This window comes from Mustela putorius, unplaced genomic scaffold, assembly GCF_011764305.1.
Source record: "Mustela putorius furo isolate JIRA1106 unplaced genomic scaffold, ASM1176430v1.1 tig00000145_pilon_pilon_pilon, whole genome shotgun sequence".
Lineage (NCBI taxonomy): Eukaryota > Metazoa > Chordata > Mammalia > Carnivora > Mustelidae > Mustela > Mustela putorius.
Genome location: NW_025421294.1, coordinates 18,646,356 through 18,659,240, shown reverse-complemented (window position 1 = coordinate 18,659,240; position 12,885 = coordinate 18,646,356). Strand labels below are relative to the sequence as shown.

General features: G+C 39.6%; 1 protein-coding gene across 6 annotated transcripts in view; it reads right to left on the bottom strand.

The window, feature by feature from the left end:
• Window positions 1–12,885, bottom strand: part of NR3C1 (nuclear receptor subfamily 3 group C member 1) — a 123,984-nt gene that overhangs the window by 65,769 nt on the left and 45,330 nt on the right. The gene's annotated exons all lie outside the window — the stretch shown is intronic.

Below are 12,885 nucleotides of genomic sequence, written 5' to 3'. Positions count from 1 at the left end.
CCTATTTTATGGATGAAGATATTTAGGCTCAGAAAGGTCAGGTAATCTTAGAGAAGAAAAGTCACACAAGTAGGAAACCGCTATCTGTGGATCCCAGATTAGGTAGACCAGTCTGATGCAAAGCTTCTAACTGCTATGCTAAACATACAGGCTTAGGCCTTTAATAAAACAGTGGATTATTAACATTATTAAGATGCACACACTAGGGGCACCTGGGTAGCTCAGTGGGTTAAGCCTCTGTCTTCAGCTCAGGTCATGATTTCAGAGTCCTGGGATCAAGCCCCACATTCAGGCTGTCGGCTCAGCAGGGCCTGCTTCCCCCCTCTCTCTGCCTGCCTCTCTGCCTACCCGTGATCTTGGTCTGTCAAATAAATAAATAAAATCTTTAAAAAAAAAAAAAAGGAAAAGATGCACACACTATAAAACATCAGAGTCCCGAGTCTAGGTTATCACAGTAAGTCACTGCAAAGCTAGAGATAAATGGTAAGGGACTGAGCTTACCCATTTGGTTAAATAACCTACAGGCTGTGTTCAACCAAGGGGCTGGGTCAGTGCTTTGTGGTCTCCTTTCCCCTCCCCCTTACAATAAGCCTACAGTTCCATGGCATCTGTGGCCCCTGCTCTTCTATCAATTATTTTTACAGGGATATCACTTTGTTAAAGAATTAAAGGCTTCTTCCTTATTGTAAATCTCATCTAAATCATATGATTTTTCTTGTGTCTATTATAGACATGAGAAGGCACAGACACCGGCTTTTTGGGAAATCCATGTTACTATATACAGGGCTGGAAACTACCAAGAGCTTCCTTAGATACGAACTTTTCCTACCTAAGAATTTCGGCCTAAAAAGGCCACCTGTTCCTTCTAATCAAGAACATGTAAGGGGTGCTTTGGGGGTGCAGTTGATTTGAGGGCCTGCTTTTGGTTTTGGCCCAGGTCGTGATCTTGGGGTTCTGGGACTGAGCCCTCTGTCAGGCTCTGGGCTCAGCAGGGAGTCTGCTTGAGATTCTCTCTCCCTCTGCCTCTCTCACTTATGCTGTCCTCTAAAATAAATACATCTTAAAAAAAAAAAAAAAAGAATGTGTAAAACATTCCTACTGTAGAGACTTGAGCCGAACTAGACAAAGAGGAATACCATTTGGAACTAAAATATAGCCTTTTTTTTTTTTTTTTTTTTTTTTTTTTTTTTTTTTTTTGCAACCCCTGAAATATCAAGAACTTAATTTGTAGAGGATAAAGTCTGAATTTCTTCACTGGGCACAGACCAGCTCCCCATGGTCTGTGTCCAGTCGCCTCTCCAGGTTGAGCGCTTTCTCCAGGGTCAGCTTTCCATCTCTGTCCTCCAACCAGGGTGTCTGAATTCCTGTAACAACAGGTTTTTTGGTCTGAGGCCTGAACCCTCAGAATATAGATATCTTGCACACAGTTCTTTGGGGTTCATCTCTAATCTCAGGGCCTCCATGAAGGTTTAAAGTTTATTTGTAGCTCCACAAGTAACACAGCACTTCCCTGGCCATTTGTGGGTAAGCACGGAGTGACAGAAACATTTGAGGCACCTGCTGCGCACGTTCTCAGCAGAGGTCAAGCAAAGTGACATTATGCCTCCTTGTTTCAGCTTTTATGCTGGAAACAGTTTCCTTTCTGTGGTATATTTAGTGCCCTGTTATTTTGCATTTGTGTGCTTTTTGTTGGTGATTTCCTTATTTAAAGTGGCCCCAAGCATAATGCTGAAGCCCCCACAAGGAGGCTGCTGTGTACCTTATGGAGAGGAAGTGTATCAGACAAGGTTTGATCAGGCATGATTTACAGAGCCATTGGCTTTATGTTCAATGTCAGTAAATCAAGGATATTCATCAAATAAGGTGTCATTAAACAAAAACACATAAAACAAGATTATATAATGATGGGTTGGCAAAAATATTATGACCAGAGGCTCACAGGTACCTGACTTCCTACTTCCTCTATGAACAAAAGCTCAGTATTTACTAATTCAGCATTCACTGAGCCTATTTTACAACATAATCAGAGTGACTATGAAAATTGTCCATATGATGAACAGTATACACTCATTAAAAAGGATGTAGATCAGGAGTCAAATTTTTTCTATAAAGGGATAGGTAATATTTAAGGTCTGGCAGACTGTGTTACTTATATTTGTTTGTTTGTTTTTACCACCATTTAAAAGTGTAAAAGCCATTCTTAGCTCATGGCTTTTGAAGGGCTGGGTTTGGCTTGTAGGCTATCGCTGGTCAACCCCTGATGTGTATCTAGACGCATTATCCATATCCATCCATTATCGATATCCATTATGTATATCAGTGCATCTATTCGTAAATATTACATATAAGTATTTCTTATCAGAGTATTAATTGCTTTTTGTTTTAAAAAAATCTAAGGGCTCAATTTAAAATTTTTATATAAATATAGAAAGACAATGTATTTTCCTATATTTGTAAATATTTTTACACAAATGCTTCTTGACAAATATCCAAGTAATTACTTTTCTCTCCATATATGCCATCCTAGTGAAATTTTTTACAAATTCTTAATGATTGCTAAGTGGGGGGGGGGTTGGTCAGGGAAGAAGGTTCCTACGTAGGTTTTGCTCTTCCTACCTCTCCAAGTCCTTAAAAAAGGAGAGTCGAAGATGATCATACTATCTTTTTGTGGTAGTGGCTCAAAAATGGTAGCACAGTTTTCTTCAGCTGCTTCACTTTACAAAAACCCGTTTCTCCACCGAAACTGTTTTCCTTGCAACCATGTCTGATGATGGCTGCTCTTCCTCTGTTTCTGTCTGAGACTCAAAACTAAGAATAGGGATCAGGAATCTCCTCCCGCATGATACCACTGCTGTCACTCTCTTCCCGTGGCTCTGTGGCCCTGTAGGTATGGGATCTGTGCAAGCAGTAGGCTCATCATCTTTCTATCCCCACGTCCTTCCCGCTGCCATGCATCACTTCAAAGAACTCTGGAACCCAGCTGTCTCCAACTCCTTCCTGTCAGCCATGACTATCCATTCTCTCATGACTCCACTCACACCCAGGCCTCTGTTTTTTGCTTCAGGTATCATGGTCTAAAACCACATTATTTCCTAAAACAGACTCAACTTCTTTTCTACCTCCTAAACTGTTCCTTTACGCACAGTTTTGTTTCCTTGCTTCCAAACTTCATCACTCACCATTCCTTTCCCTCCTACCTTTAACCAATATTTATGGAGTGCCTGACAAGTGTGAGGTTCTGGGTTTACCTCAGTGAGAAAGATGACCATGGTCCTCTACTCTAGACTAGACTACTCTAGACTAGACTACTCTAGACTAGCCTAGAACTTTCAGACTAGACTAGAGACAAGTAAACAGGGAGTTGGGATACAATGAGATAAATGCTAGGATGGGGGAAGTGCCTGGTGCTGAGGAGGGGCCTCTCATGCAAATGCAGTGGTGGGGGGTCGGGGGAGTCAAGGATGGGCTTGCATGGGGATATGATGTTTTGGCTGAGTTTTGGCTACCCAGGAAGAGGAGCTGACTCTACTGGTGGACAGGACCTGGGGGTTAGAGGTGAGGTAAAATATAGGGAAAGCATCATGCAAAGGCACAGAGATAAGAAAGAGGGAAGGAAAAGCAGTTTGGAGAGGCAACACAATAAAAAGCTTCTCAAATCCTCATATAAGACACAGTAAGCTGTAAGACTGTCCAGAGGCAGTGAGAACTCTGAGGTGTTATGCCCAGGGGGCTGATCTGGTCATTATTTGTATGTAAAAAAGCTCTAGCTGCACGAGAGAGAGTATAGATGGAAGGTGACAATAAGACAGACATCAAGATGACATTGTACTTAGCCAACTCAAGGTTACCACAGCCTGAGCTACAGGTAAGAGAAGAGAAGGAAATAAGTAGATGGGTTTGTGAGGTATTGCTTAGTCAAGCCTATGAAGTTTGACAACTGAAATAAGGGGTTAGAAGAAAAAAGGGGTAAGCGAGGTTATGTCCAAACTTCTACACTTGATGAGGTATGGTACTCAGGAAGCATGGTCAGAATAAGCTGATGAATCATTTTGGACATGGAAGATTTTGGAAGATATTCAGTAGTTGGCTGGAACCAAGGGTCAGGAGGTCAAAACAATGTCTGACCTGAAGATACAGAAACTATGGGTGTCCACTGCATATGTAACTGTGACCGAAGCATCAAAAGAGGACAATATTACTCAGGGAAAGTAAGAAGAGGGTTCTATTCTCAGATAGAGCTCTGAGAAACTATAAAAGGAAGAGGAACTTGCAAAGAAGAGGCCAGAGAGCTTGCTGGAAGAAATTTCAAGAGTACTATGTTACAGGACAGTCGGTTAAGCTTCTGACTCTCGGTTTTGGCTCATGTCATGATCTTGGGGTCCTGGGAACGAGCCCTGTGTCAGGTTCCAACTCAGCGCAAGTCTGCTTAAGACTCTCCCTCTGCCCCTCCCCACATATCCCCCCACCACAGGCTCGCGCTCTCTCTCAATAAACAAATAAATCTTAAAAAAAAAAAAAAAAAACTAAGTCACAAAAACCACTGTTAGAAGCCATTACAAACAGGATCCTGGTGTCTAGCACAACGCTGCCAAGCAGGTCACTGGAAGTATTCACTGAATTTAACAAGAAGGTAATTTGTCACCTTGGAAAGATGTCAGTGAATGTAGACAGACCGAAGCCAGTGATTCTGCAAGGTAAAATAGCTGCCTCATCGTATCTTCCAGTGGCTCTCACATCTGTCCCAGTTCTTCCTTCCCCACTGCCACCATTCCAGTTCATGCTTTCACTACTACTTGCCTTCCCCTTTGTCAGCGGTTCATATAACCACCTTTCTATGTAGTCTTTTTCTGCAACTCCCCCTTCCTTAAATAAAACAAAGCAATATTTGACATGTTCTACACATGACTGCCAGAGTAATTTTTCTGAGATAATAGCTTAAAGCAAAGCAATCCTGGCTCAAAAACATAATGGTTCTCCACTGTCTTTAGGATAAAATCTGACTTCTTAGCATGACGAAACTTCTGTTATTCTGTCCCAATCTGTATGTCCAGCCATTTTGCCCACTCTCCAAAAAGACCATACTCCATACAAATGACTTTATAAAAAAATGCTAAGTTTTTTTTTTTAAAGTTTTAACATTTAAAAAGACAACATTTTAATTATGGGCATGCAGGTCGAAGTAATTTCTTTAATTGAAAAAAAAAAAAAGAAAGGAAAGGTCCAGGACTCTAATTTATTTATTCTACCATAATGAACTAAAAACATCTGCCCAAGAGTTGTCATATAACACAGAAACTCCCTGTTGTGTTATGGCACGAAACAGGTGGCTTCATGAGGGCAAAATGGTGTTTTAACATTCAATCATGCGTTTTGTAAATACTAATCGGTTATAGAAAACATATCCAACCCTATTAGCTTACCAGATCACTCCTTCAAGCAGATTCTCAGCTAACTAAAATGATAAGAAAAAGAACAGAAGAAATAATGGCCTTTTTTTTTTTTTTTTTTTTTTTTTTAAAAAGGATTTCCCCTTACCAACCTTGCAAAAGCTGTCTGGTGATTTCTAACTGGAAAGGGCACTTTGTACATACAGTCCCCCTACCTTATCCACTGTTTCAGTCACCTGTGGTCAACCTTGGTCCATAAGCAGATGACCTGCCTTCTGATGTGTCATCAGAGGGTCAGGAGAGGCCTAATGCTACGTTCATGTCCTCATGACATGTCATCACCTCACTTCATCTCCTCACACAGGCATTTTATCATCTCACATGATCACAAGGAGGGTGTATACAGTACAGTAAGATATTTGGGGACAGAGAGAGACCACATACATATGACTTTTACTACAATTTAGTGTCATAATTGTTCTATCTTATTATTAGTTGTGTTGTTCATTTCTTACTGTGCCTAATTTACAAATTAGACTTTATCGTAGGTATGTATCTTAGAGAAAAAAGTTTATTTAGGGTTGGGCACTATCCACAGTTTCAGGCATTCACTGGGAGTCTGAGAACATATACACTGGGGAGAAGGGGGTCTACAGGGCTGTACTAAACCAGCAGGTGGCACAGCTTTCCAGTCATACACATGTTTATTAGAAATAATTATATGGGTCAAAAGCCATTTAAGACTTTCAGGTTGGGGCGCCTGGGTGGCTCAGTGGGTTGAGCCGCTGCCTTCGGCTCAGGTCATGATCTCAGGGTCCTGGGTTCGAGTCCCGCATCGGGCTCTCTGCTCAGTAGGGAGCCTGCTTCCCTATCTCTCTCTCTCTCTCTCTGGCTGCCTCTCTGTCTACTTGTGATTTCTCTCTGTCAAATTAATAAATAAAAGCTTTAAAAAAAAAAAAAAGACTTTCAGGTCAATTTTAATCCACACAGATCAGAAAGAACTGAGACACATCTGAACGATGTATGGAACATGACCTAACACATCGAGCAGGTTTTGTCATCTCTCACAACATTCCCATTCCCTCAACTTGTTTGGTACTGTCCGAAGATATTGCACACACACGTGGACAAACACCCAAACACTTAAGGCAGGGCAGTGATGATAAAATATACTTACCAAAGATGTTGCCCTTTTATAATTTACTATGCTTGCCTTGGAACTCCATTTTAATACATTGTGAATGAAAGAAATATATAAAACATGTACATTTATTATATAAGGATATATAAATGCAATGATCCTAAGATCAATCATCAAAAGATTACTGTACACTTTATAGACCCTGCACCTTAAGAGAATATTTATGAAGAATCTTAGATTGATAAAGAAAAGTTTACCATTTTCAATCTAAAATTTCAATGATAGTAAATCCTTGTATAACTTCTGACTCCCTCAAAACTAATGGCCTACTGTTGACCAGAAGCCTTACCGAGAACAAAGTCAATTAATACATATTCTGTATGTTATACAAAACACAACAAAGCCCCGTAACATTTGGCTTTGAAAATTGGTGGGACAGGACTTCAGGAACTTTTAAAATCATTAGGACCTAACTCTGGGTACTTTAAAAATCAGTGGGCTCAATGGAACAGAGTAAAGAGCCCAGAAATACATCCATGCTTACATGGTTAATCTATGACAAGTGACACAAGAATGTACAATGGGGAAAAAACAGTCTCAACAATAAATGGTGCTGGGAAAACTGCACAGCTACATGCAAAAGAGTGAAGCTGGACCACTTTCTCACGCCATAGACAAAAATAAACTCAAAATGGATTGAAGACCTAAATGTAAGACCTGAAACCATAAAATTCCCAGAAGAAAATACAGGCAACAGTCTCTTTGACATAAGCCTTAGCAAGATTTTTCTACATGTATCTCCACAGGCAAGGCGAATAAAAGCAAAAATAAACTATTAGGACTACGCCAAAATAAAATGGTTTTGCACAGTGGAAGAAACCATCAACAAAAGGAAAAGGCAACCTATCGAATGGGAAAAGATATTTGCAAATGATACAGCTCATAGGGGTTTATAGCCAAAGTACATAAATAACTCATGCAACCTAACATACTCACATGCACACAAACCAAAACCAAATGGCTGGCTCAGTCGGCAGAGCGTTTTAACTCTTGATCTCAAGATCATGAGTTCAAGACGAATACTGGGTGTGGAGCCTACTTAAAAAAAATTAAACTTAAAAAAATTTTAAAAATGGGCAGAGGCCCCCAATAGACATTTTTTCAAAAGAAGATGTAAAAAAAAAGATCTTAAAAAGAAGATTTTTTCAAAAGACTGCCAAAGGAAACATGAAGAGTGTTCATCACTAATCATCAGGGAAATACCTATCCAAATCATAATGAGGTGGTAGCTTACACCAGTGAGAATGGCTAGTATCAAAAAGAAAAGAAACAAGTATTGGTGAAGATGTAAAGAAAGGAGATGCTTTTGCACTGTTGGTGGAAATGTAAATTGGTGTAACCACTTTCCTCAAAAAATTAAAAATAGAATTACCCTAAGGCCCAGTAATTCTACTAGGAGATATTTATCCAAAGAAAATAAACACACTAATTTGATAAGGTAGATGCATCTCTATGTTTACCACAGCATTATTTACAATAGCCAAATACGGAAGCAAACCATGTGCCCATCAATAGATGACTAAAGATATGTATATACATGCAAGGACACGCACATGCCCCCTGGAATATTACTCAGCCATGGAAAAGAATGAGGTCTTGCCATCTGCAACAACATGGAAAGAGCTAGAGAATATTATGCTAAGTGAACTAACATCAGAGGACAAATATCATATGATTTCTCTTATGCATGGCATCTAAAAAACAACAGCAGTAAACAAAAAACAGAAATAGACCCCTAAATAGAGAGAAGAAACAGATGAAGAATGGGTGGGGTGTGGGCACAATGGGTGAAGGGGAGCAGGAGGTAGAGGTTTCCAATTATGGAATGAATAGAGACCATGGGGATGAAAGGTATAGCACAAGGAATGTAGTCGATGGTACTGTACTAGCATTATGTGGTGACAGCTGATAGCTACACTTGGAGTGAGCATAGTCTAATTGTGTTGTATACCTGAAATTAATGTAGCACTGTATCATCTATACTTAAATTACCAAAAAACACCCTACATTTTCTCAATTAGAATAAAACCATTTTCATTCATATTGCTGAAGTCTCAACATCTTCTATAATATGTATTTTTTTAAGGATTTATTTATTCATTTTTGGACAGAGAGTGCACACATGTACAAGTGTACAAGCTGGGGGAAGGGGGAAGAGGAGAGGGAGAGGCAGACTCTCTGCAGGCTTCCCACTGAGTACAGACTAATATGGGGCTTGATCTCACAATGCCCGAGGATCATGACCCAGCTGAAACCAAGAGTCGGATGCCAAACCAAATGAGCCACCCAGGCGCCCCTATAATATGTACTTAATCTTTTTTTAAAAATTTTTTATTTTTTATAAACATATATTTTTATCCCCAGGGGTACAGGTCTGTGAATCACCAGGTTTACACACTTCACAGCACTCACCAAAGCACATAGCCTCCCCAATGTCTATAATCTTTTTTATGTGGTATGTCTATTTTTCAGCCACAAAACATTATTAATATCTAAATATGACACAGTTCTCCTATAATGTCCATAGCTAGAATGTTACCAGTGGTTCTCAGAAGACACAGAAGTATTTGGAGGTGTTTATCAAAACACAGATAACCAATTTCAAGCCTCCCAATTCTGATTTAGTAAGTCAGGGAGAAGGCTGAGAATTTCCCAGATGATTCCGATTTGTTAATTAGCTTACAGGATCCATTTTCTGCTCATCATAGTCTTTATAGCAATCTAAGTGGACAGAACATGTAATTTATAGGTTACATACTTGGGGTATTTCCATTTGGAACCCTTGTCATTTCTAAATTTTTAGTTTAATTCAAAGATGAATGTGTTGGCTTAAATTTTTTTGGTAAACTGCCATGGATCCTTTTTAGAGATAAAAGGCAATTTCTTAGTATTGTTTACATCATCATCTGTCCTCATTTTTAGCCCGTTGCTATAATTTAACTTAAGTGAAGCATCATTGTCTGACATGGCAAATGCTAATCCCAGCTTTGATTTGTTTTTCTAGTTTTCAAGAAAAAAAGGAGTTTCACATTATTTGAGTTCCTTAAGCATTGGTAAAAACCGAGATGTTCAAAGCTAAACTTCCTAGATTTTATTCTGCTGCAATGTAGACAGAATCACAGGATGTATTAACTTGAACTAGATCCAAGGAGTTCCTCAATTTTATAACATTAAAATACTGCAAGTATGTATGTTTCGTGAATTTTTTGGTGGGGTGTAGAATTCAACTACTTTCATGGCCCAAGAAAGCTTAACAATACTGATTCAGGGACCAACACTTAAAGGGCCACTAAAATATACTGTACACTCAAAAAATTATTTTCGTGTTTTAACAACGAAAGAAGCATGAGCTATCGAAAATCAAACCTCCTGGTTTTGGCCTGCTATTAGTTTGGAATTCACTGAAAGGACAGACAGGGATTTAAGTGATCTTATAAAGGGAAACATAAGTCAACTCAATAAATGTCTTTTTTACCTAAAGGACACTTACCACTTTGTCTTAATAAAAATCAGATTTTACATAGTGCAGGTAAACCCTGCCCTGAAAGACTTTCAGATATGGAAAAGCATTTTAATGGTCAAATATACAAACTACTATATTACTGTATTCTACAGTGACAGTTTACAAAGTTTAATTGTTAAGAAACAAAAATATTTTCTAACCTTTTAGTGTTTTGGTTTTTTAGAGAGAGAACGTGCACAAGCATGTACGTACATGGCTGGCAGGAGCAGAAGGAAGGGGTGGGGGGTTGGAGAATCTGAAGCAGGATCCATGCCCAGTGCAGCATGGAGCCCAAGTGGGCTAAACCTCACGACCCTGAGATCATGACCTGAGCTGAAATCGAGACTGGGTTGCTTACCGACTGAGCCACCAAGGCACCCCTAGGGTTTCAATTTTTCAAATGAATTTTAACTTGGGCAAATTTCCTTCTTCATACAATCTACAAGTAAATAAAAACCTTTTAGAAACCTTCTAAGGAGTAATCGCATTCCCCATAACTGCTCTAATCTTAATAAAAAACTAAGCCCAAGCATTTGAGTTGTGAATAAACTAGAATACTCAAGAAGACCATGAGGTCTTGGCCAGTTTTTCAATAAAAAATCGTACAGAATTCAGCAGCCTCTACTTTTCAGGCAGGGAGGACACTCAGCTTGGCTTGGGTGGTTCAGTGACTCAGCTCCCAACAAATGCTTCAGGCATAATTCACTTTCAGAGACAAGTTATTTTCTAAGATTTTTTTTCATTTATCCTATGTAAATGGAAAAACAAAAATCAAAATAATTCAGTTTTTATATCGTATACCATTTTCCCCCCAAATATTGTTGAATGGTAAATACTTTGAAAGCACGTCAGAGGAACTCCCAAATATAATCCCAAACAAATCAGACAAGGTGAGGGCAAGCCAGTTTGAAAAATTCCTTTTAATATTAAAACTGTCTTTTAAAAACTGTCATTATTACAGGAAAGGGATAGCAGAGCCACTGAAACAGTAACTTTTGGGGATTGCTAAAAGATTTTGTAAGCCCCAAAACATCTTGTGCAGGACTTAAAAAATGAGTACAGTTGTGCCTTTTTGCCATGTTTAAAAGAAACGGAAATGAACAAGTTAAAAGGCATTTTCCTAACTGTGACTGCGAATCACAAGCCTGATGTCACTGGATGCCAGCTGGCACCGCGCCCATTTACAGTAAGTTGTTTACTCCCTGTCCACCAATCACACCACAGAGGAAAAAGTGCATCCAGCCATAGTCAGGGTGTCTTTTCAAGACAGCGCAACAGAGACAGAGAAGTTTAGAAGCTTTATTAAATTCTTAGATGTATTATTTTTCATGCTGCTCCCAAATATTCCAATCCAGTTTCCACAACCTCAGCATTTTCAACTCACACAATTGTCTCTCAGCAGCCAATCCGAAAACTCACAGTTCAACAGTGGAATGGGTAGTGTCTTCTGCTCATTTTAAGCGCCTTCTTATAACTTTTAAAGGCCACCATGTCTACCTTAAAGTGGATTTTAACTTAATTAGACAAACCTTTAAATGAGCAATATTCAGCATAAAAACTGAGACCAGTAAAAGAAACAGGAGGTGCAGAGAAATAGAAAACAGAAAACAAAAAAAGTGATCATGAGAGAAATAGGTTAAGAGAAACAGAATGATTCAAGTAAGTGATTCCTGGACTCCCCCGAGAATTCACGTTTGCTGCTTTGCCCTCGGAGAGCCTTTTCCCACCCACACTGGGTAGCTCAGGGAAAATAAGGTAAGAAAACTTTTTCTTGTGGACCAAACTTGTCTTCTATAGCTGTTCCCTCCATGACTTTCTAAGTGATATGCCATCACTGCTATTAGTTGTTTTGGAAAGCTCAGAACCTATCTCCCACTCAGTGTGCTCAAGGGATGTCCAAGTGAGTAAAAGGAATATCTCAGGCTTTCTCATCAACATCAACTTGATCCTAGAATCAAGTCAAGAAGCGCTTTTTTTTTTTTTTTTTTTAAAGATTTTATTTATTTATTTGACAGAGAGAGATCACAAGTAGGCAGAGAGGCAGGAGAGAGAGAGGAGGAAGCAGGCTCCCTGCTGAGCAGAGAGCCCGATGTGGGACTGGATCCCAGGACCCTGAGATCATGACCTGAGCCGAAGGCAGCGGCTTAACCCACTGAGCCACCCAGGCGCCCCAAGAAGCGCTTTTCTTAAATCGACTTTATTGGAAGTTGAAATGTAAACAGATGTTCTCAAGCAAATAATCTAACCTTCTAAAAATGTACAGCATTACAAAAGAGTTAAGAAAGAAATCCTAAAGTATGATGTGGGCAGACACCTTGACCCCAAGCCTAGCTCTGCACAGTGCCCACCGGTGTGGCATGGCTCTGCAGCTGAGGGAGGGGGACTGCTTGCAAACCACCTGGTAACAAGTCCCCAAAATGAAATCAACCCTATTTTTTACTTTTTAAAATGAATCTAGCTTCCTTTGCTAACATGAATTTTTAACAGATCTCAGCTCAAAGGGCTCTAAGGAACGTTAACTACTGTTCAAGACACGTATCTGGGTTGTTCCCCATCACTCCTCTGTTTTAAGTTATGTCCTGTAAGTTTGGATTTTTAGTTGCTGCAATGTATGGTTCTATAAAACTATTTCTTCTGTTATGTCTTCTACTTCTGTGTATTTCTCATAATTCCTATTTCTTCAAAAAAGGTCATGTGCAGGGCACCTGGGTGGCTCAGTGGGTTAAGCCACTGCCTTCGGCTCAGGTCATGATCTCAGGGTCCTGGGATCGAGGCCCGCATCGGGCTCTCTGCTT